This window comes from Ambystoma mexicanum, chromosome 7p (assembly GCF_040938575.1).
Source record: "Ambystoma mexicanum isolate Mex_15411 chromosome 7p, UKY_AmexF1_1, whole genome shotgun sequence".
Classification (NCBI taxonomy): Eukaryota; Metazoa; Chordata; class Amphibia; order Caudata; family Ambystomatidae; genus Ambystoma; species Ambystoma mexicanum.
Genome location: NC_090939.1, coordinates 766,615,603 through 766,640,294, shown reverse-complemented (window position 1 = coordinate 766,640,294; position 24,692 = coordinate 766,615,603).

The window sequence follows — 24,692 nt, the reverse complement described above, 5'->3', positions numbered from 1 at the left end:
CGCCCACCCCCCGCTCATGCCCCGTTTGTCTCTCCCTCTCCCGCCCACCCCCGCTCATGCCCCGTGTGTCTCTCCCCCTCCCGCCCACCACCCGCTCATGCCCAGTGTGTCTCTCACTGCTCATGCCCCGTGTATCTCCCCCTCCCGCCCCCCCCGCTCATGCCCCATGTGTCTCTCTCCCCCCCACCTCCGCTCATGTCCTGTGTGTCTTACTCCCTCCCGCCCACCCCCCGCTCATGCCCCGTGTGTCTCTCTCCCTCCCCCCACCCCCGCTCATGCCCCGGGTGTCTCTCTCCCCTTCCCCCCACCCCCCGCTCATGCCCCGTGTCTGTCTTCTGTTCCCCCCGCTCATGCCCCGTGTCTGTCTCCTGTTCTCCCCACCCCCGCTCATGCCCTATATCTGTCTCCTGTTCCCCTCATGTCCCGTGTCTGTCGCCTGTTGCCCCCCACACCCCCTTCTCATGCCCCGTGTCTGTCTCCTGTTCTCCCCACCCCCCGCTCATGCCCCGTGTCTGTGTCCTGTTCCCCCCCTGCTCATGCCCCGTGTCTATCTCCTGTTGCCCCCCACCCCCGCTCATGCCCCGTGTCTGTCTCCTGTTCCCCCACCCGCTCATGCCCGTGTCTGTCTCCTGTTCCCCCCACCCGCTCATGCCCCGTGTCTCTCTCTTGTCGCCCCCCACCCCCCTGCTCATGCCTCATGTCTGTCTCCTGTTCCTCCCACCCCCCGCTCATGCCTTGTGTCTGTCTCCTGTTGCCCCCCACCCCCCGCTCATGCCCCGTGTCTGTTCTCCCCACCCCCTGCTCATTCCCCGTGTCTGTTGTTCCCCCCACCCCCCGCTCATGCCCCGCGTCTGTCTCCTGTTCCCCCATCCCTCGCTCATACCCCATGTCTGTCTCCTGTTCCCCCCACCCCCCGCTCATGCCCTGTGTCTCTCCTGTTGCCCCCCACCACCCGCTCATACTCCGTGTCTGTCTCCTGTTGCCCCCCACCCCCCGCTCATGCCCCGTGTCTGTCTCCTGTTCCCCCATCCCTCGCTCATGCCCCGTGTCTGTCTCCTGTTCCCCCCACCCCCCGCTCATGCCCTGTGTCTCTCCTGTTGCCCCACACCACCCGCTCATACTCCGTGTCTGTCTCCTGTTGCCCCCCACCCCCTGCTCATGCCCCGTGTCTGTCTCCTGTTCTCCCCACCCCCGCTCATGCTCTGTGTCTGTCTCCTGTTCCCCCACCCCCCGCTCATGCCCCGTGTCTGTCTCCTGTTGCCCCCCACCCCCTGCTCATGCCCCGTGTCTGTCTCCTGTTGCCCCCACCCCCCACTCATGCCCCGTGTCTGTCTCCTGTTGCTCCCCACCCCCCGCTCATGCCCCGTGTCTGTCTCCTGTTGCCCTATCCCCCGCTCATGCCCCGTGTCTGTGTCCCTGTTGTTCCCCCCACCCCCCGCTCATGCCCCGTGTCTGTCTCCTGTTCCCCCCAACCCCCGCTCATGCCCCGTGTCTCTCTCCTGTTGCCCCCCACCCCCCGCTCATGCCCCGTGTCTGTCTCCTGTACCCCCCACCCCCCGCTCATGCCCAGTGTCTGTCTCCTGTTCCCCCCACCCGCTCATGCCCTGTGTCTCTCTCCTGTTGCCCCCCGCTCTTACCCTGTGTCTGTCTCTTGGTCCCCCCACCCGCTCAAGCCCCGTGTCTCTCTCCTGTTGCCCCCCACCCCCCGCTCATGCCCCGTGTCTGTCTCCTGTACCCCCTCCACCCCCTGCTCATGCCTGTGTCTCTCTCCTGTTGCCCCCCACCCCCTGCTCATGCCCCGTGTCTGTCTCCTGTACCCCCACCCCCCCCGCTCATGCCCCGTGTCTCTCTCCTGTTGCCCCCAAACCCCCGCTCATGCCCCGTGTCTGTCTCCTGTTGCCCCACCACCCTGCTCATGCCCCGTGTCTGTCTCCTGTTCCCCCATCCCCCACTCATGCCCCGTGTCTGTCTCCTGTTCTCCCCACCCCTGCTCATGCCCCGTGTCTGTCTCCTGTTCTCCCCTACCCCCCGCTCATGCCCCGTGTCTCTCTCCTGTTGGCCCCACCCCCCGCTCATGCCCTGTGTCTGTCTTCTGTTGCCCCCACCCCCCGCTCATGCCCCGTGTCTCGCTCATGTTCTCCCCACCCCCCGCTCATGCCCGTGATTCCCTCGTGTTACCCCCCACCCCCCGCTCATGCCCCGTGTCTCCCTCGTGTTCCCCCCACCCCCTGCTCATGCCCCTTGTCTCTCTCCTTTCCCCCCACCCCCGCTCATGTCCCATGTGTGCCCTGTACCCCCCCGCTCATGCCCTGTGTCTCCCTCGTGTTCCTCCCCACCCCCCGCTCATACCCCGTGTCTCCCTCATGTTCCTCCCCACCCGCTGCTCATGCCCCGTGTCTCTCTCGTGTTCCCCCACCACCGCTCATGCCCCGTGTTTCCTTCCTTTTCCACCCACCCCCTGCTAATGCCCCGTTTGTACCCTGTTCCCTCTCACCACCTGCTCATGCCATGTGTCTCCCCTGTTCCCCCTCACCCCTCGCTCATGCCCTGTTGTGTTCTTTATACACCCCGCCTTCCCTTTCCATGCTGGCCATCTTGGTAAAAGATTTTACTTCCTACACCGGGACGCCGCAGGCGCCCCGGTGTAGGAAGGAAAATCTTTTAGTTTTTTTTACCACCCGGCGTTCCGACTTTGAGGACATAAGATGTTAGTGGTCTTCATCTATTGAAAAGGATGTTATGGTGACGTTGCACTCATAAAAACCTTTAAAATTTAGTAAATAAAAAATGTCACAGGGACGTTATGGTTAAGTTGCACTAATAAAAACCTATGAAATTCAATGAAAAAACTTTGTTAAAGGGACGTTATGGTTAATTTGCGCTACTAAAAACCTATGAAATTCAGTGAAAAAACTTTGTTAAAGGGACGTTATGGTTCAGCTGCGCTACTAAAAACCTATGAAATTCAATTGAATTTCATAGGTTTTTAGTAGCGCAACTTAACCATAACGTCCCTTTAACAAAGTTTTTTCACTGAATATATATATATATCACCAGACGAAGCCCAAGTAGGGTGAAACGCGTTGTTCCTTTCTTGCATCCAAGACCGTTGCTGCCTCCTTTGTCCATGCATTTCAATTAATAAAGGACACTTTGACTGCACGGTACACAAGCCTGTGTGTGGATTTGTTGGAGATATCCAGTCTTTCTTTACTATTACAGCCGGAGTGCCGATGTAACCCGGATTGGTTTCCAATCCACTATATATATATATATATATATATATATATATATATATATATATATATATATATATATATATATATATATATATATATTACATGGCCACGGTAGTGGCCATGTAGTTATGGTTAAGTTGCTGTTTCCATTGGAAGAGCACTTTTTGGGCGGCTTATAACTTCGCTCTCCCTGGACGGATCCTCACCAAACTTTGCGAAAAAAGTAGTTGGGTCACTCTGAATTTTCCTGCAAAGTTTGGTGAGGATTCGTCCAGGGGGGGAAAAGTTATAGTGGGGGTCCCAAAACTTTTTTTTTTTCCCATAGACTGAATGGGAAAAAACTTTGCGCACGGCTACAGCCCGAACCGCTGGACGGATTTACACCAAATTTGCGGCAGGAATGGCGGTCTGGTCCCAAAAGCGTGCTTTTGTAAATTTGGTGTAAATCTGTCCAGTAGTTTTTTTAAAAATGACCAAAATGTAAGGCAAAAAAATTAGAGATATCTGCGTTCGCTTCGCGGACGGACTTCCCTGTTCGCTCCGCGGACAGCACCCCGATTGGCCCATGGGTTTGCGTCATGTCCACGGACATACGACGTGTTCGCTGATTGGACGGCGAGGGGGGTGGAGCGCGTCAGATTTTCTGTGGCGCCTGCCATCTTGTATTCGCAGTCGACCTCGTACAGCGCAGTGAAACGTGGATAAAAAATTGTATTTAGTGCCGTGTGTTGGTGTGTAAGAGTGTTTGGGGAGGGTTGGGGAGTATGAGATAGGTTCAATGTTTTGTTTTTTTATGTGCTAGACCTTTTTGTTGCGTTCGATTTGTCCGTGGAGAACACGGCTGTTCTGACATTTTGTAAATAAACTAAATGGTGGGGTGTTTAGACATAGCTCTCAACCATTTTTGTTTTACAGGCGGGTGAAATCACCCGATTTTGTTTTTAGCGGGTGAGACGCCCATTGGAATGAATGGGCGTGCAGGAGGCTTGGCGGGTGAGTCTGCCCTTTACAAGGCGTGTGACACCCGCCAAAAGCATGTGAGTTGAGAGCTATGGTTTAGAGGACGGAGTATGTGTCAATTTTGTTCGCAAGGAAGGTAAAAATGAGCTATGAACACTCGCAGTGTACTTAATTGTTCGTAAATACACAAACTGGGGGTGTCCTCAGGACACTGTCCGTATTGTAATCTGTCTAGTTAAATGTGTTCTAAGAACACTCGCAGTGTCCCGAAATGGTTGCAATTACACAAAATGGGGGTGTTCTGAGAACGTTGTTTGTATTGTTCGTTGTCAGGGTGAAAGTGTTTTAAGAGCACTCCTTTTGTTCGCTAATAGTACAATTTCCTATGGGCGTCAACTGACTTTTTGTCCACTAAAGAAACGATAAATCCGGCTGGTGTGCGTCGACATTATGTGATAATCCTATGACTGGCGCTATTGACCTGGCTGACTTGCTTTTGCGACACTAAATCATATCTCCCGCCCCTAAGCCTGATATTATCAAAGCATTCATATTCCCCGCCTTTCTCGTGACGTTACAGGGTGCGTAATGAAACGCGCCCAGTCGTCTCCAGTACTAAGCGACTTTACACAGAACCCGGAAGACAACACACATTATGTCACAACACAGAGCGCCACAATTCGGAATATGAAACTGTGATTTAAAAGCAAAGAGCAAGATTGTAAATTTTGTAAAGTACATTTATTTGACATCAAATGTTTAGAGAATATTCAGCAATTTGCATTTGTCTTTGTTGTCGATCCGCAAAAGTTCATGTTGAGACACGCAATGTTCCTTTGCGGTACAGAGAGTGTTAGATCAGCTTACAACTCAGTGCGCCACAATTCGGAATATGAAACTGTGGTTTAAAAGTAAACAGCAGGATTGTACATTTGGTAAAGTACATTTATTTCACATGAAATGTTTAGTGAATATTCAGCGATTTGCTATTGTCTCTGCTGTCGATCAGCAAAAGTTTATTTGGAGCCACGCGTTGTTCCTTTGCGGTAGATAGGCTGTTGGTTTATGATAAAAGCAGTAAATGGTCACTCTGATAATCGGAAGGTTGCTCCAACAACGAGCCATTAGACCACCCTATTGGTTGGTATGTTGTTTGTAGCCGCTAGTACTGCGTAAGGGCATATTGGTCCTTGGCGATTGTCCCATAAAATGGTGAGGGTCATGAAGTTGCATATTTGGACTTGCACCTGGCAGTTGAAGACCCCATCCGCTGGAGTCTGTAAATCGTGACATAGACAAAATGGGGCCACGTACCTGTTTTAAAAAACATAAATTAGTCTCACCAGCCGATCTTCATTAAAAATCATCATTTTATTTATTAGGGCGTGAAACTATTTGCTATCGAAGATAGTGCAACAGAGTATGTTAATAATAAAATAATAATATTTTCCCATTCATATAGCGCTAAGAACTGTGAGGTATGTAAGCGGTGCTTATTATTAACCACGGTGTGTGGTGCTCATTTATCGACCACGGAAGGATGAAAGGCTGAGTTTCGCCTTGCCGGGATTCGAACTTGCGTTAGCAAGCTGTGCACGGATGTCAAAGCGAGCTCTGTACTCGCTGTGCCACTTGACAGGCTACAGTGAAGTGACACAGCGAGTAGATCGCTTGACCGCCTATAGACTGGTTACATTATTTCTATTAACCCACCCTGTGTCGTCTGCCTTTTTCAGAGCCCTCTAAACAACAAGGGATCAATTTGGCGGTGATAGTGCGCGGTAGAAAACATTATGCCACTTTCAACGAACAAGTTCAACTTCAGCGGTCTTTAATGCTACGCTATTGTAATTATATTTGGTATAAAGTAATCTAAAGGGTTACTTACAGTACAATTGCAATTTCCATTGTCTACGAGTGGTGCAGTCCCAAAATACGACTCCGCGTGTGCCAACGATCTTTCGCATAGTGATATAATATGTAAAAGTGGTTTCGTTTCAGAAATTTCATCTTTATCTTCTCTTATGTTTTAGCAACACTCCTTCAAGAGAAGTTTTTCATCACAATCTCTGTCTGTCAAGGTCAAAACACAATACAACCTTATAGTCTGCTTCGTGAGCCTCTCCGGGGCCCGAGAAAAAAATGGAAGCAGCTGACCTTCACTGTGAATGAGCATAAATTCTTACTTTGCAACATTCTGTGTAAAGCCATCTGTAGAAGTTGGTTTTTGCACGCCATGTTTGTATATTGTTTGCGTGATATTAAAAAAAGTTTGTTTAAAGGACGTTATGGTTCTAAGTACAGCCTAAAGACCCCTGAAAATAGCAAGTTATGGTAAGCTATGAAAAATAACTCGCGCCAACACCATGCACTGCTAAGACTAACACCATGACATCAAAGATGACATCGCAAATGTCATTGATGAAATCACTGATGACATCACATGTGTATGTACTTTTCATGGAATTTGTGTACTAGGGATTTTTATTATAATGTTCCGAAAAAAAGTGTCAAGGATATTGCAATAAATATCATACCGTTATTAGTGCTTTGAACGATGCATTTATATCAATAAATAGCATTGTATTATGGGATTCTATGTAGTATACTGAGCTACTAATGGAGAAAGATAGCATTGTGTGCAGAGTACAAGATAAAAGTATAATATTTGTAAAGTTAATATGTTGAATAATGAAATGATAATTGTCCTGAAATGTTCGAAAATTCAAAAAATGGGGGTGTTCTGAGGACGTTATTCGTATTGTGTGATTGCTTAGCTGTATGCAATGAGGGAATGGTACAGAGAGTAAAGTGGACGCCGTCCGTGGATACCGCGGCTGTTCGTGGACAGGGCGTGGTAAATCCGGGTTTTTCCAGGAAATCCAACATGGAAAGAAGACTGTACGGATCAGCCAATCAGATGTTGAGGTTGTGGATTTGTGTTGAAAGAGACTGTGTGTGGTGAAGATGGCAGAAATGTAGAAAGTCAGGGTGTCGGTGCTCGGAGATATGTTTGTGCATGGTTTACAGCAGTACGCTGAATGCAGGCATGTTGCAAAGAACTTTGATGTGAAAGGAGTGGAGGTGGTGTGGAGCACTGTGCCTGATTGCAATGTACAGGGAATTGTACAAGTTTGTGCGGATATGGCCACGATGAACAGTCCGCATGTGGTAGTTTTGCACTATGGTGCTTTCCATTTGGGCAACGTCAGTGCCCCTACTTTGTTGGCTGATTTGGAACGCTTGGTTCAAGCCGTAATGAAGATCCTTCCAAATGCGAAAGTAATTTTTTCTGGATTACTACCTAGGGCAATATGGGACAATAGTTCAGTTTTTTGTCCTCAGCAAAACATTGCTAGGTGTGTCATCAACCGAGGCATGTGTGCCTTCATGCTTAGAGCTGGTATGTTCTTCTGTAACAATGAGAATATTGATGCCAGTAATGCTGTTAATTTTAAAGAAGATGGCATTTCTTTATCTTTTACCGGAAACGCCTTTCTATTTTGGAATGTAAGGGTTGCTTTGGAGAAGGTTATGTGAAGATTTTAGGAGTAAAGTAAGAAAAAAAAACAAGAAAAAAAATATAAAATAATAGGTGTCTGTCAAGCATCTGTAAAAAAAAAAAAAACGTCTCTTTTCAGAGCCAACTTCAAAGGGGAAATGGGGCACACTATTTAAATATACATTCACCACGCTCAGATTTTCGATGTGTCCGCGGACATGGCGGTAGTCCGCGGACATGAAAATCACTACGAGGGGGTTAGTATGTTCTATGTTACATGTAGGGATATTATGGTTAAGTTGTGCTACTAAAAACCTATGAAATTCCGTGAAAAAACTTTGTTAAAGGGACGTTATGGTTCCAAGTAATACCGAAAAACCCTTGAAATTCGCCAGTTATGGTAACATAAGCAACCATAACTCGCGCCACCGTGCACTGCTAACACTAACACCCAGGACATCAAAGATGACTTCACAAATGTCATTGATGCCATAACTGATGACATCACATGGCTGGCTCTCCCTTTTTATCCTTTACTGACATATCGAAGCCACATAGTTTTCTTCAGTAACAGTCAGGAAGTAAGAAAAGGTACTATATTTGTAGACTTGGGGTCCTGTCACATCATATGAAACATGTACATAGCGGAAGATACTGGCTTGAAAGAGAGCAATCCTTTCTGTGCATGAAGATAATCATTATGGTTATCAGCACTTTGTCATAGTTTTATTTTTATTACTCTACCTTCCCTCTATATGCTCATATTTGTATACATTATACTCACTCTCCATAGAGTGAATGGGAAAATAATTTTGCTCGCGCATACAGCCCAAACCGCTGGACGGATTTCCACCAAATTTGGACCAGGAGCAGCGGCTTGGTCCCAAAAGCGTGCTTTTGCAAATTTGGTGAAAATTCGTCCAGTAGTTTTTTTTAAAATGACCAAAAAGTAGGTAAAAAAAAATTAGTGATATCTGTGTTCGGTTTGCGGATACACTTCCCTGTTCGCTCCGCGGAAAGTGTCCTGATTGGCCAATCGTCTTGCGTGATGTTCGCGGACATGCAAAGTGTTCACTGATTGGACGGCGTGGAGCGTGAAGCGCGTCAGATTTTTCGGTAGCGCCCGCCATGTTGGATTCGCGGACGTCCCCGGACAGCGCGGTGAAACTTTGTTCAAAATGTGTATTTTGTAGAGTGTGTTGGTGTGTAGGAGTTTTTGGGGAGGGTGGGAGTGTGTGAGATAGGATGAAAGTTGTGTTTATTATGTGTTAGACGTTCTTTTTGTGTTCGATTTGTTTGCGGACATCACGGGTGTTCTGAAATGTTCTAAATAAACTGACTAGGGGGTGTTCTAAGGAGTCAATATGTGTCTGTTTTGTTCGCAAGCAAAGTGAAACTGTTCTAAGAACACTCGCGGTGTCCGGGGAGTGTTCGTAGGTGGTGTCCTGAGGACGCTGTCCGTATTATTCTCTGTCAAGTTGAATGTGTTCTAAGAACACGCACGGTGTCCTGAAATGTTCGCAAATAAACAAAATGGGGGTGTTCTGAAGACGCTTCTAAGAACACTCACGGTGTCCGGGGAGTGTTCGTAGGGAGTGTCCTGAGGACGCTGTCCGTATTGTTCTCTGTCAAGTTGAGTCTGTCCTAAGAACACTCGCGGTGTCCTGAAATGTTCGCAAATAAACAAAATGGTGGTGTTCTGAAGAGGCTTCTAAGAACACTTGCGGTGTCCGGGGAGTGTTGGTAGGGGGTGTCCTGAGGACGCTGTTCGTATTGTTCTCTGTCAAGTTGAATGTGTCCTAAGAACACTCGCGGTGTCCTGAAATGTTCGCAAATAAACAAAATGGGGGTGTTCTGAAGACGCTTCTAAGAACACTCACGGTGTCCGGGGAGTGTTCGTAGGGGGTGTCCTGAGGACGCTGTCCGTATTGTTCTTTGTCAAGTTGAATGTGTCCTAAGAACACTCGCAGTGTCCTGAAATGTTCGCAAATAAACAAGATGGTGGTGTTCTGAAGACGCTTCTAAGAACACTCCCGGTGTCCTGGAATGTTTGTAGGGGGTGTCCTTAGGACGCTGTCCGTATTGTTAGTTGTTAAGTTGAAAGTGTTGTAAGAACTATCGCGTTGTTCTGAAATGTTCGTAGGGGGTGTCCTGAAAACGGTGGTCCGTATTGTTCGCTGGCAAGTTCAAAGTGTTCTAAGAACACTTACATTGTTCGCGGACATTAAAAGTTTCCCATAGATCATAGTTGAAATGTTTGACTCTATGGATGTGATATGCTGCGGTGGTTGTTGCCAGGGCATAGAGTCTTGGGTGCATAGCCATTTGGCCATGCACCCAAGATTGTATGCCCTGGCAACAACCACCGCAGCATATCACATTCATATTTGCTTATAACTTTGGGTGAAAAACAAATGTATACGGAACAAAAGTATTAGATACTATGGATGTGATATGCTGCTATGGTTGTCCTTATTATTGTATACTTACTGTTTGGTCTAGTAATGGGAGTCCATGTTTTTCTTCTTCATTTCTGTGATAAAAGAAAATAGCGTTTGTAAGATTTGCTGGTAATCTCTGCTTTAGAGTAATGGTACTATCATTACATTCAAACCATCCACATTTCTTTTTTATGTATGCAGTGTAGTGCCCTGAATTGGTTGTGGCTCCTGCGTGGTAGATTATACCTATTGTTGTGAAGGTTTTCTTACCAAGTGATATTTGACCATGTGTGAATCCAGACAGCTTGCAGTTGTTTTTGGTGCCATCTGCATTGTAACGTAGAAGCATTAGTATTACGTATTTACTATGTGTTTGTATTACTAACGTGGAGCGATTATCTGAATTGCAGGTAGAGCATAATCTACCATGGTTTGCATTTTGTACAAGTTGCTGAAATGGAATGGATTCACAATTTGGTATTGATATATATATGAAGCGTTCATTGGGGATTTCTTCTTGTGTCACATTGTTGCAGAGAGTGCATGTATGTTTCCACATGTATGAAGTCTGAAAGATTTCATTTATAGGTATGTTTTTGTTTTCCAGTACTTGTAGTAAGTACATTAGAAATTCTTGTGGATCTTCCTGTGAGTTTATAGTGAATTTCACCATTCCAGCACAGTAGTCCAATTGTCGTCTTATTCCAAAAACACTATATGTGTTGTCAGGATTGTTTGCTGCATTTCTGTGAAGTACTAACATTTGCAAACACAATGGGTCTGTACTGTGTGAGTAAATGTTGTCAACAATTGGTAGTAATTGAAATAGAATATTCATTGCTACATTTGCATAGCAACTTACACCAACTATATTTGAGAATTTAAATGGTCCAGGTAGTTCTGTATCTAACTGCTTTTTTTGGATTTTGTCTTCCTTCTTTAAAGAAGTACCTGGTTTACTTTCTCTAATTGATTCTTTTTTGTTTGTGGTACTTGATGAAGTATTAGTTTCTTTTACTCTCTTTGGAGGATTTGCAGTGACGTCCTGTTGCATTTCTGTTTGATTTAGTTTTCTTTTACAACGTTTTAGTTTTTGTGGAACAGAATATGTGTTTAGATGGGGAGTGTATAGTGAGCGAAGTCTATTATATTCTAAAATGCAAGGAATATTAGCGTTTACTTTACTTGCATCAAAGTTGATTAGAAATAGACCGTCAAGTGTACGTAAGCGTGATAGTGCTACGTAGCTCAGTCTTCTTTAAAGACTGTGTTACCAATATCTATCATTGCTTTGTCTAGGGTAAGACCTTGTGATTTATGAATTGTGACTGCGTATGCAAGAGTTAGAGAAAATTGTTCTCTGCGTACATACATATCTTTGAAGAGAAGGATCTAGCTGTTGAGCGTCCTATCCGTTTTACTTCTGAAAGTTTGTCAAAGAGTATATTGACAAACTGAATTTTGTTGTCATGTGGGTATGTTTGAAAGCCAACCACTGTACCCAGTGCTCCATTAACTAGTCCTTGGTCCACGTCAAGGTTACGTTTAAGCATTACTCTGCAATTTAAGGATAATTTTAACATCTTTTCTAAGCCTGCTGTGTTTGAGATTGATTTTTCTAAATTATTTAGTCTTGTTGTGGCTTGGTCACACATGGGTAGTGTCATACCATGTACATCTAGTTTGTCTGTGGCGCTAATTTCCATTATTGGTTGCATTTCTTTACTTAGCATTATTTCATTGAATTTGAAACAGCTTGCAAGAGTTGGCATTAAGGCCATACAATTGACATTTTTGTGGGCTAATTGTTCCATAACATCTGTAGCACATGCATTATCGCCATAAAGTGCATTAATGTGCCGGGTTTTCAATGTTGCTTCTGCTTCTTTAGAAAGTATACCAACTCTCAAACTTTTTAAAATGTTGGCATAAGTGAGATCTGCAGATTGGCGCATGTTTTCTGTTAATTCTCTGTATTGGAAATGTTGCCAAAGGTTGACATTTCCAATGCTGCCAACAGTTTTACGGCAGAGTTTGTGCCCTAATGTTTTAAAAATAGGTTCACCTTTTACTGGTGTTAATTGAAGCAGATCTCCAAAAACAATAATGTGTTTTCCTGCAAAGAGCTCTTCATAGTCTGTTTTGAGTACTTCTTGTAATCTGAGGTGAATCAAAGCTAACATCAGGTTGGAGACCATGCTCACTTCATCTATTAGTAGCATTTTCATTTGTTTCAATACTCTGCGTAATTCCATTGTAGCTTCTGCAGAAAGTTTGTAATAGTCTAATTTGTTCTGGTGTTCTACTGGTAATAGTAGTAATCGGTGTAATGTAACACCACCTATGTTGTAGGCAGCTAAACCTGTGGGGGCAGTGACAACAGCTGACAGTTTGTTGTTTGTCAATTGTTGAAGGAACTTACTAATGATTTTGATTAGGAATGTTTTGCCAGAACCAGCTTCACCACTGACGTACAGTAGTATAGGTTTATAATTATGGCAGGAACATTCTTTATTTTCATGTTTTACACCATGTGCAATTTGTTTTGTTACTTCTTGAAACATGCTACTTTGCTCATTGTTTAGTTTTGATTGTAGTATAGTTAAGTCTTCCTTATCTTCATACTGACACATGGTGTTTTCTACTTCTATCATAGCTAATTCTGCCTCATTTGTTATTAGTGGTTCTCCCAGTGGTTCTTGGCTTCCTGTTACAGACGGTTGACTACTGTTAGGAGTATCCTTATCTAGTTGAGCTTGGAGTTCTTCTTCATGTTGCTGTTCATTGTGCAACATTGTTTTGTACTGTGTAAAGTTTACATCAGTTATAGTGCTTTCATTTGCTTTGAAAGCATCCTCATATGAGTCATAGTTATCTAGTAATTGTTCTTCTTTTCTCCATGGTTTGAATTGTTGTAGCAGGGACATGTAATATACTTCTTTATGTTGAGGAGTCTTCAATGACAATTTGATATGATTAATTAAATGTGGTTTGGTGAGTTTAACTAAGCTGCCTTCACAGTCTGTCACTCTATATTTACCTTTTTTTTCATCAGGTTTCATATTATTTTTGTATGTGTAGTTTTGGGCTATTTGGTATAGACACATGTTTTCCAAAGTATTACTTCTGTTTGGGTAGTATGTGTCCAATAAATTGTTTTTTAAAATGTCTTGGCTGTTGGGATCATGTTTGGCTATTGTTTCTGTATCTTCATATGTTTTTAGAAATCTTTTTCTAGATTTAGCTGGACCAAGACTTAGCCATACTATATTTTCAGATTTACCATACAATGAAGTACCAGTTAAACGATCAGCTGCTTCATAAGATCCACATCCTCTATGGGTGAGCATTTTTATGCCCAAGCTGTATAATTTCTGAGATACTGTTTTATCTGATGACAGGTCATTCCAGAGGTCTTGGAGCTCTGTCTTTTCTGCTTTAGTTAAGTATGCTGTGACATATCGTGCAACTGCAGTAGAATTGTCTGCAATGTACTGCACATCTATGTTTGCATTCCATAAGTGGGCAATGATTGCATTATAATCATTGATATATTTTTCTTCTTCTTTTCTTTTTATGTAATATGTATTTTTAGGTGACTTTCCTTTAACAGTATGTCTAACTGAAGACATGAGGTTGTTTACTTGACCTGTATTTGTAACTGGTCTAGGGAAACCAAATCGGCATTTGGTGTAGTATTTGCCTTTGTTTTTGTATTTGCGACGACGATATTTTCCACATTTGTGTCTTTGAAATTGTAAAATTTGTGCACAAAGATCACTATTTGTGGCTTCTGATGGAAATTCACAAGTGACATATTTTTCAATAAACTGTAAAACAGTGGCATCACTGTCTTGACCAAATTTAGGAGCATCTTTAATCCATAAAAGCATGTGGATATGTGGTGCTCCTCTGGCTTGGTATTCTTTTCTCCAAAAGAAGTGTTGCACTTCTCCAAGGGGAGGAACAGTTTTATCACAAATAAAATGTAGCATAGCAATGAAGCGATGGTGAAAATATCTTGAAACATTAACAGGATCCAAAGAACAAAGTTCTTCAGGTGTTAGAATATCTACGTTTGTTTTGTTTTTATTTGATATGCGTAGGAAATCATGTAAATCTTCCCATGCATATTCTGCACAACTTAATGTAACAAACCAAGTGGGTGGGCCAAGGTATCTGATCATACAACGTACATCTCCATGACGTCAAAACCAGTACTCTTTAGTACCACGCATATTTGCTAATAGATTTGTAATATTTGATTGTAAAACCTCATCCTTTTGTTGCACTTTCTCTAATAATTGTGTAGCTGTCATATTTTGAAAGTGTGATCCTGATTTTAATATGTGTGCAACTCCGTAACATAAAGTTGCTAGTTCACTTTCAAAGAGTAGGTGGAATATGTATTCCACATTTTGTCTAAATCTGGGATCTTCAGAATACATCTGTAATGAGCGGTATTCTGAAGCTGATATTTGAATAGGTCTATCATCATACCTTCCTCCTTTGCCAGTTGGAAAGAGTAGAGGAAAAGCACGTGCTTCTATACTTTTTTCCCATATACTGATTGGCGATCCTTTTGTTTGACGCATTTGGTAAGTTTCCAGTACATCTTGTACGGTGTCATTACAGTGCAAAGGATGAATTGTATACTGTTCTAAAGTATTTGATATTGTAGCATGATCTAGTAGCTCAAATTGACCAGCTTCTTGTGTTTCTTGAATTATTTCAGTTGTATCTTTCAAGTTTTCTTCAATATTAATTTCTTTGTAATATTCATTATTCTCTTTAAGATATTGGAAGGCTTGTCTAACTTTATATAAATCTACCAGCTGTTGCCATATTTTTTTGTCTTTTGTAGGTACTCCATTTACTAATATAATTAAAGATTGCTGCATTGGACGTTGCACTCCTAGAGTATGCACATTTTCTTTTAGATTTAATGGTAAATAAACTACTTTTCCACGAATGCCTTTTACCAATTCAGAGGGAGGTAATTTTGCTGTTTTTGGTTGAAGGCGTATTATTGCTTGAAATGGGTGTACTGTTTGAATTATGATGCCCTCATATAAATTAAGTTGTTGTAGAGGTTTTGGTACTGGTTATAATTCCAAATTATTTGTGATAGAACGTGAAGGAGTTTGGTTGTTGTCAAGTTTTGTAGTGCAATAACTGCAAAGTATTAAGGGCTCAGTTATTTCATATTTGTTTTCTGCTAGAAGGTAGAGAGCTAATTCAAACCATTTAGAATCTTCATTGTCTTCTATTTTGTATGATAGGTCCACAGTTTTTGTGTTACTTTTATAAAACATTTTACGGCAACATACACATACATGGTTTGGTACTTCAGCTGATGCACTTTTAAATTTTAGTATTTCTTTTTTGTATGTGTTTAGCAAAAGGTTGCCATGAGTAGAATTGTTTCTTAATTGGTTTAAAGCTATTTCATTCTGTAAATGGCTTTCACTTCCAAAATATTTTTTCTATATATAGTGAATTTCTTCAAGTAGGTCTTTTGCTGTACCATGTAGAAGGATGTTATTTAACTTTGCTAGTGCTAAAGCAGGACATTTAGCATAGTACAGTTTATAGACTAGATTTCTTATAGTTGAATGATGCGTTGATATCCTTTTGATATCATGGAAAGTGGTTTTACAAGTAGGTCCTGTAATGCCGGCCAATGAATGTCCTTGTGTTCCTGTGTACTTGCGCACTGGACAGGTATCTATATTTTGCAGTAATTTAATTTTGATTTTGTCTTTGCTTTTTACATATTTATTGAGGAATTGGTGTAAAGATTTGAAACATTGTTTGGGAATGTTACACATTGACGTGCATGGCCATTTGTACACTAGACGTTCTGATTCAGTTGAATGGAGGGGTAATTCTAAGTTTTCAGGGCATATTTTTGTAAGGAGTTCTTCTTGTTCCATTATGGTATTATTCACTTTTTCATAACCTCGACCACTGCTATTTATGGCAATTATATTCGTTTGCTTTTGTTTGTACGCTTCTTCATTAAAATATGGTTCTGTGCTCGTAGTGTGATTCCATTCACCTCCGCAGATACTTAAGAAGTTCTTTCTGTTGACATTTCGGTTATTGAGAAGTCTTTTTTGTAATTTAGTTATTAGTTTTGTTAGTGGTTTCATTTTGTTTAACAGTAAAATAAATAAATTTCTTTTGAGAAGAATTGCACTGTCCATCAATGCTTTTAAGATTAATTTCCTACGATAGGTTTTAAGCTTTGAACCTGATTTCTCTCCTGTTTTTATAAGATTTTGAAGGACTTTGTGACGGTATATTTTGGCTAAAATACTTTTCTTGGTATGCTTACTTTGCACTATATTAAAATTTGAAGAAGTAGTTTTATCTGTACTGATAGCTGATTTTCTGTTCATTGTTTTTTGGTTTGTTTTACATTTTGATAGAGGAAGCAAAGTTGTTGTACTTGAAACTTCTTGTGTTTCACTAAATGATTGTATTAGCTGTTTTGTTTCAACTTTTTTTTACAAATTCTGCTAGAGATGGATGATTATGTTGGACACCTTTATTTTCATTTGCTCTAATTTTGCGTTGCTTTCTACGGAGTTGTCTTTTGGTAGGCATTCTTTAGGGTCTGTTGAAAAAAATAAAAAAGATATGGGTTGGGGTGTTCTGGAATGTATGTGTGCTGTGTGCATGAGTGTTTGAGTAAGATGATAAAGATGTATGTAATGGTGTGTGATTGTGCATTGGGAACTAAAACTAGTAGCGATAGGTATTCTTGAATTTATGTGTCACTAAACTGGGGTTCAGATGACAAAAAAAAGTAAGCTAGTGGTGTGGAAAAGTACAAATAGTAAATGCAATGTATACAATTAAAACAGTTGTTTGTTCTATAATATGAAAATTGTAGTGGTTCAGTTGACTAATTTGTGTGTCCAAAAATAGGAATTTGTGGGCCATTCTGGTTGTAAATCGCTGTTTACGACATGGACATTTTTGGACAAAATTTTACAAAATCTCTATTTTAAGAAACCAAAATAGCTGGTATTAATGTTATAGTATATTTGATTAATAATATAAATAATATGGTGATATTTTACTTACTTTTTTTTTTAAAATTAACAGGTAACTTCTTAGTTTTTATTTCTTCTTCGAATTCGGCTGCTTCTTTTCAGGAAACTGGTCTTCACTGCAACTGTAAAAGCTTCAAATTAGTAACTTTGTTTGTATATAGCACTGTTTTTAATTTAGATATTGATTTTTTTAATTGAAATCCTCAGTGCCTTCTGTAAAACCATTAAACTAATTTATTTTCATAAGATACATTGCATCAGTTCAGTACATATGATATGTTCTTAATGAACAAATTGTATTGAATGACTAACTGTAGCAAAAATAAAATATCTTTACTATGTCTTGTGAAATTTATAATATATAAGTGAATACCACTATTTCTGTAAGTAAACTGTTCTAGGTAATAGCGCCTCAATGTCATGTCTAATTTAAAGTAATTAAGTAAATAAATAAATAAAAACAAAAAATATGAAATTGTATAAGTATTTTTATAAAGGTTTAAACATAGATTGTGTTTGCATGCAATTTTGTTTGAATATATGTAGTCTATATATTTCATTTAAAAAATGTTAGTTTAACATGATTTGAGTGTGTGTGTATAAAGAAAGTCAAAAGTATAACGGTGTATAAGTGGTAGTTGATTTTAGGAAATTGAAAAAAGTACAGTAAATTCATTTTACAGATTTTACAAGGTAAAAGTCTGTTTGAAAATGTGTTCATCTACCATAGCTCTCAAGTCACACGCTTTTGGCGGGTGTCACACGCCTTGTAAAGGGCAGACTCACCCGCCAAGCCTCCTGCACGCCCATTCATTCCAATGGGCGTCTCACCCGCTAAAAACAAATCGGGTGATTTCACCCACCTGTAAAACAAAAATGGTTGAGAGCTATGTCATCTACTATACAGAAAATATGCATACCTGAAGTTTGTGTTCATGCATATGGATATGCATGGAGCTGCAAGTAGAAATCTTGAAGACTTGTACAGTATTTGTGGTAGATGCTGCATGCCAATGATATGACACTTGTACTCAGAGAGATTCAGAGTACATTTGCAGTGCTGATCTATGATGATGCAGTTAGATGTAGAGGTCTTGAATGTGATTGGTGCATGGTCATGTGATTTTTGAGGTACATCCAATGAGGGAATGGCAGAGAGAGTGTAGTGGAAATGGTAGAAGGGCTGTTCATGTTACGATATGTCCGCGGACATGGCGGTAGTTCCCGGACATCGGGAGTTACATCCGGGGATTTTTGGGTTCAGAAGTCATGCAAATGAGAATAAGCACTGAAAGGGATTGGTCAGGAACGTTTGTTGGGTGTGTTGTGCCAGGAGAGATTTTCTGAGATACTCTTTTTGCTGAGAGAACAAAAGATAGTTATGGCTGTGTGTTTCAGAAAACAGATTGTTTGGATTTTAGGAGATTCGTGGATACATTGGTTGAAGGTGCATGCAGAAAGCTGTGGAGTAGCTGTAGATCTTGGATTGCCACATGTGGAAGTACACTGGCATGGAGTACGTGGAATGAAGTGGTTGGATTTGTTACCTCTCTGTGCTACTTTGGAGACAGAGCAACATCCAGACATAATTGTAATTCATTGTGGAGGGAACAGTTTAGGGCATGTGACTGGAATTTTTTTGCAATTTGCTATGAAAGAAGGACTGAGGAAGGTTATGGACATGTTTCCTAATTCTCAAGTGATATTTTCACGGATTGCGCAGAGACAAATGTGGCTTCATTCTTCTTCATTTGGTCCACAAATGGAAAAAGCAAGGCACAATGTTAATAAGGCTGTTTGTGGCTTTCTAAGAGATTTTGGCATGTCTTCTTTTCACAATGAAAACATTATGTTTTGTAGTACATACATTTTTCGCAGAGATGGAGTCCATCTTACTTATGCTGGCAATCAGATTTTTCTGAGAAATGTACAAAATGCATTGCGACCTTTTTTGGAATTACAACAACGATTTTGAAGTAGATGTTAAGTATTTACAATTTTTGACTTACAAACACCACCCAAAGGTTCTTTTCAGAGCCACCACTTCTTTCCAGAGAAAATTACAATGTTTGTGATGGAGTAGTAACCCAATTTTTTTAATGTTCGCGAACTGTTCGCGGACTTCTAAAAAATACAAAGAGCCCTGCTTCATTTATTTTCACTTCTAAAAGAGCCTTATTTTTTTTGATTTTTGTAATTTTGTATTTTGTTTGCTTTTTCAGACACGACACACTAGGAGAGGAGGGTAAAGGAGGGTAAAAGGGGGGACACCAACCACAGGGATAAGAAAGGGCGAGCTGAGAGAGGAAGATGTAGAGTGGGTTTTATTTGGGTAGTGAGCAGGTCTTCTCGTGCTCTGAGACGATAGTCTCAAAAGCACTCTGAAGTCGCTCCCCCCTGCAGAGTACTGTGTCACAGTACATACATACAACTGTGACCCTCGAAAGGTAAGGGTCATCAGCATTCTGTATGGCCTGTGAGGCAGCTTCAGAAAGACGCTGTCCCACAGAGGTGGTCCTTGTGGTGACAGGATCAGAAACAGAGGATGAAGTAGAGGAAATCAGCCTGCTACGTTCTTCGCAAGGTACAACCCTGCGAATAGCCCCAGAGTGAAATGACCTCAGGTGTCGCTTCATAGTAGTGGTCCCAAAGCTGTAGTTACCGTGCTTCCCGCGACCGAGTATCATTTTGCACTCATTGCAGGTAACATGGTTCGCACGAGCCTTAGGACCATTCCCATGAATGGTAAATAACCGCCACACCCAAGACTTAAGCCTAGTGCGGGAAGTAGGGATTTCCTCTACCTCATTCTCATCATCCTCTTCTTCCTCCTCCACATCCTCAGTCCTGTTCCCCTCTTCAGGCCCTTGGGCAGGTGGTGGTGGTGGAGGGGGTGGTGGTGGTGCTGAAGCAGGTGCAGCACCAAGTGGCAGTTCAGCAGCCAAGGATGCCATGTCGATGATGGTGTAGTCTGCAGGTGGCAGCAAAAATCACTGTGTTCTGAAGAATAGCCAGAAACACAATGTGAATAAGCTCTTGGGCGTGGTCTTTTATAGGGGTGCTTGTGCGCGGTCCGCGGACATACACACTGTGCGCGGACAGATCGAACACAAAAAAGGGATCGGAAAGTTTCAAAAGGTATATAGAAACTCAAGATTGCTATGTGGGACTTGTGGCATGGTGAGATTTTATTGAAAAATATTATGGATTAACTGAAAATGTACTTTTAAATTGTTCGGGGACACGAACAGTGTCCGCATTTCAGGACACACGATGAGCGTGGGCGCGGTCATATGATCTGTTTGCGAACTAGTCTGCGAAGGAAGCGCCTGTCCGCAGGACACCAAGTGCACAGAGATTGGTTAGCGCATGCGCATTGATGTCCTACGGACACTGTTCGGGTTCTGAAGTAATTAAAAGTGCGTCACACGTGAAACGAATATTTCAGGACAACGCGTGTGTTCTTAGAACAGTTTAAACTTGGTAGCGAACAGTAAGGACAGATATAGTGTTCTTCAGGACACGTGTAATTTAGTTTATGTACGAACATTTCAGGACACCAATTGTGTTCTTAGAACACTTTCAATTGGGTAGCGAACACTACGAACAGTTGTACTGTTGTTCAGGACACATCATTTTCGTTTATTTACGAACATTTCAGGACACCAATTGTGTTCTTAGGACAGTTTTAAGTTGATAGAGAACATTACGGACAGATATACAGGCCGATTCATGGAATAATTAGCGCGGCGCAAGTGGGCAAAAACGTGCGAATCGCAGTGGAATAGCGAAAATCGCAGTGCAAGTGCGAAAATCGCACGAAAAGCAACGCACATCGATTCATGGAAGGCCGTGCGCGAGAAAACCAGTGGACGTGCGATAAAAAAGTGTGCGGCGCACGTTGGCGCACAGGCCATCTAACAGCGTGCGCCAGGTCACAGCGAAAATCGCACAGGCCACAGCGAAAATCGCACATAGCGCGGCGCACGCAACAAAAGTAGGTGGAACACGGGCGTAACACTCGGAATGGGGAACAACTTGCCAAAACGTGGGCGTCACGGGGGAAGTACAGGGCACAAGTGCGCGGAACGCCCACACGCTCGCCTACAACACGTATTCATGGAATAGAATAGGGCAAAAAAGCGCACGGTCAAACCAGCGCACAGGCACAAACACGACCGCCACAAGAAAGCAGGCGGTAGCGTCTCTGCGGCTGTAAGAAATGTGCGCCAAAAGGTGCGCCAACAAATAGCACCTATATACTGCCATGATGAATGTCCTATACTGTGGCCCTCCAGGACAAATGACGTGCAAAGGGGTACCCACAAACACGGACACCCGCTGACAAATAATATGTGTGCATGTATACCGGGGTGCGCGGGAAGTCTCACACGCGATTTGGCCGGGTACGTGTATTTCAGGGGTGCGCGGGAAGTTCCACACGCGATTTCAGCAGGGTACGTGTGTTTCAGGGGTGCGCGGGAAGTTCCACACGCGATTGGCCCAGTGAGAGCAGGGTACGTGTATTTCAGGTGTGCGCGGGAATTTCCACACGCGATTTCAGCAAGGTATGTGTATTTCAGGGGTGCGCGGGAAGTTCCACACGCGATTTCAGCAAGGTATGTGTATTTCAGGGGTGCGCGGGAAGTTCCACATGCGATTTCATCAGGGTACGTGTATTGCAGGGGTGCGCGGGAAGTTCCACACGCGATTTCATCAGGGTACGTGTATTGCAGGGGTGCGCGGGAAGTTCCACACGCGATTGGCCCAGTGCGAGCAGGGTACGTGTATTTCAGGGGTGCGCGGGAAGTTCCACACGCGATTTCAGCAAGGTATGTGTATTTCAGGGGTGCGCGGGAAGTTCCACACGCGATTTCATCAGGGTACGTGTATTTCAGGGGTGCGCGGGAATTTCCACACGCGATTTCAGCAAGGTATGTGTATTTCAGGGGTGCGCGGGAAGTTCCACACGCGATTTCAGCAAGGTATGTGTATTTCAGGGGTGCGCGGGAAGTTCCACACGCGATTTCATCAGGGTACGTGTATTGCAGAGGTGCGCGGGAAGTTCCACACGCGATTGGCCCAGTGCGAGCAGGGTACGTGTATTTCAGGGGTGCGCGGGAAGTTCCACACGCGATTTCAGCAAGGTATGTGTATTTCAGGGGTGCGCGGGAAGTTCCACAAGCAATTTCATCAGGGTACGTGTATTTCAGGGGTGCGCGGGAAGTTCCACACGCGATTGGCTCAGTGCGAGCAGGGTACGTGTATTTCAGGGGTGCGCGGGAATTTCCACACACGATTTCAGCAAGGTATGTGTATTTCAGGGGTGCGTGGGAAGTTCCACACACGATTACAGCAGGGTATGTGTATTTCAGGGGTTCTGGGGAGTACCACACGTGAATTGGCCGTGTGGGCCCTCCCAGGTGTACGCTCCACAACCTCCACAAACCCTGCAGGCAGCCCACACCACGGGGGACTACCCTGCACCCATGCTCATGTCCCGCAGGCAGCCCATCCACCATGGGCATGCCCCCCAGCCAACCCACATGTCACCTTGCACTACTGATCAACAATGCATGTCTCCCACTACCCCGACCCCCCAGCCACGAGGGGCAGCCCCCACCAGGCCCCCACCCATGTCTCCCACCACCCCCACCCCCCTGCCACCATTGGCAGCCTCCACCAGGCCCCCACTCATGTCTCCCACCACCCCCACCCCCCTGCCAACAGGGGCAGTCCCCACCAGGCCCCCACCCATGTCTCCCACCACCCCCACCCCCCTACCACCATGGGCAGCCTCCACCAGGCCCCCACTCATGTCTCCCACCACCCCCACCCCCCAGCCACCAGGGGCAGCCTCCACCAGGCACCCACTCATGTCTCCCACCACCCCCACCCCCCTGCCACCATGGGCAGCCTCCACCAGGCCCCCACTCATGTCTCCCACCAACCCCACCCCCCTGCCACCATGGGCAGCCCCCACCAGGCCCCCACTCATGTCCCCCTGCACCCCCAGCATCCAGGGTCACCCTCCACCAGGCCCCCACTCATGTCTCCCACCACCCCCACCCCCCTGCCACCATGGGCAGCCGCCACCAGGCCCCCACCCATGTCTCCCACCACCCCCACCCCCCAGCCACCAGGGGCAGCCTCCACCAGGCCCCCACTCATGTCTCCCACCACCCCCACCCCCCTGCCACCATGGGCAGCCCCCACCAGGCCCCCACCCATGTCTCCCACCACCCCCACCCCCCTGCCACCATGGGCAGCATCCACCAGGCCCCCACTCATATCTCCCACCACCCCCACCCCCCTGCCACCATGGGCAGCCCCCACCAGGCCCCCACTCATGTCCCCCTGCACCCCCAACCCCCAGCATCCAGGGTCACCCTCCACCAGGCCCCCACTCATGTCTCCCACCACCCCCACCCCCCTGCCATCATGGGCAGCCCCCACCAGGCCCCCACCCATGTCTCCCACCACCCCCACCCCCCAGCCACCAGGGCAGCCTCCACCAGGCCCCCACTCATGTCTCCCACCACCCCCACCCCACTGCCACCATGGGCAGCCCCCACCAGGCCCCCACCCATGTCTCCCACCACCCCCACCCCCTGCCACCATGGGCAGCCTCCATCATGCCCCCACTCATGTCTCCCACCACCCCCACCCCCCTGCCACCATGGCAGCCCCCACCAGGCCCCCACTCATGTCCCCCTGCACCCCCACCCCCCAGCATCCAGGGTCACCCTCCACCAGGCCCCGACTCATGTCTCCCACCACCCCCACCCCCTTGCCACCATGGGCAGCCTCCACCAGGCACCCACTCATGTCTACCACCACCCCCACCCCCCAGCCACCAGGGGCAGCCTCCACCAGGCCCCCACTCATGTCTCCCACCACCCCCACCCCCCTGCCACCATGGGCAGCCCCCACCAGGCCCCCACCCATGTCTCCCACCACCCCCACCCCCCTGCCACCATGGGCAGCCTCCACCAGGCCCCCACTCATGTCTCCCACCACCCCCACCCCCCTGCCACCATGGGCAGCCCCCACCAGGCCCCCACTCATGTCCCCCTGCACCCCCACCTCCCAGCATCCAGGGTCACCCTCCACCAGGCCCCCACTCATGTCTCCCACCACCCCCACCCCCCTGCCACCATGGGCAGCCTCCACCAGGCCCCCACTCATGTCTCCCACCACCCCCACCCCCCGGCCACCAGGGGCAGCCTCCACCAGGCCCCCACTCATGTCTCCCACCACCCCCACCCCCCTGCCACCATGGGCAGCCCCCACCAGGCCCCCACCCATGTCTCCCACCACCCCCACCCCCCTGCCACCATGGGCAGCCTCCACCAGGCCCCCACTCATGTCTCCCACCACCCCCACCCCCCAGCCACCAGGGTCACCCTCCACCGGGCCCCCACTCATGTCTCCCACCACCCCCACCCCCCTGCCACCATGGGCAGCCCCCACCAGGCCCCCACCC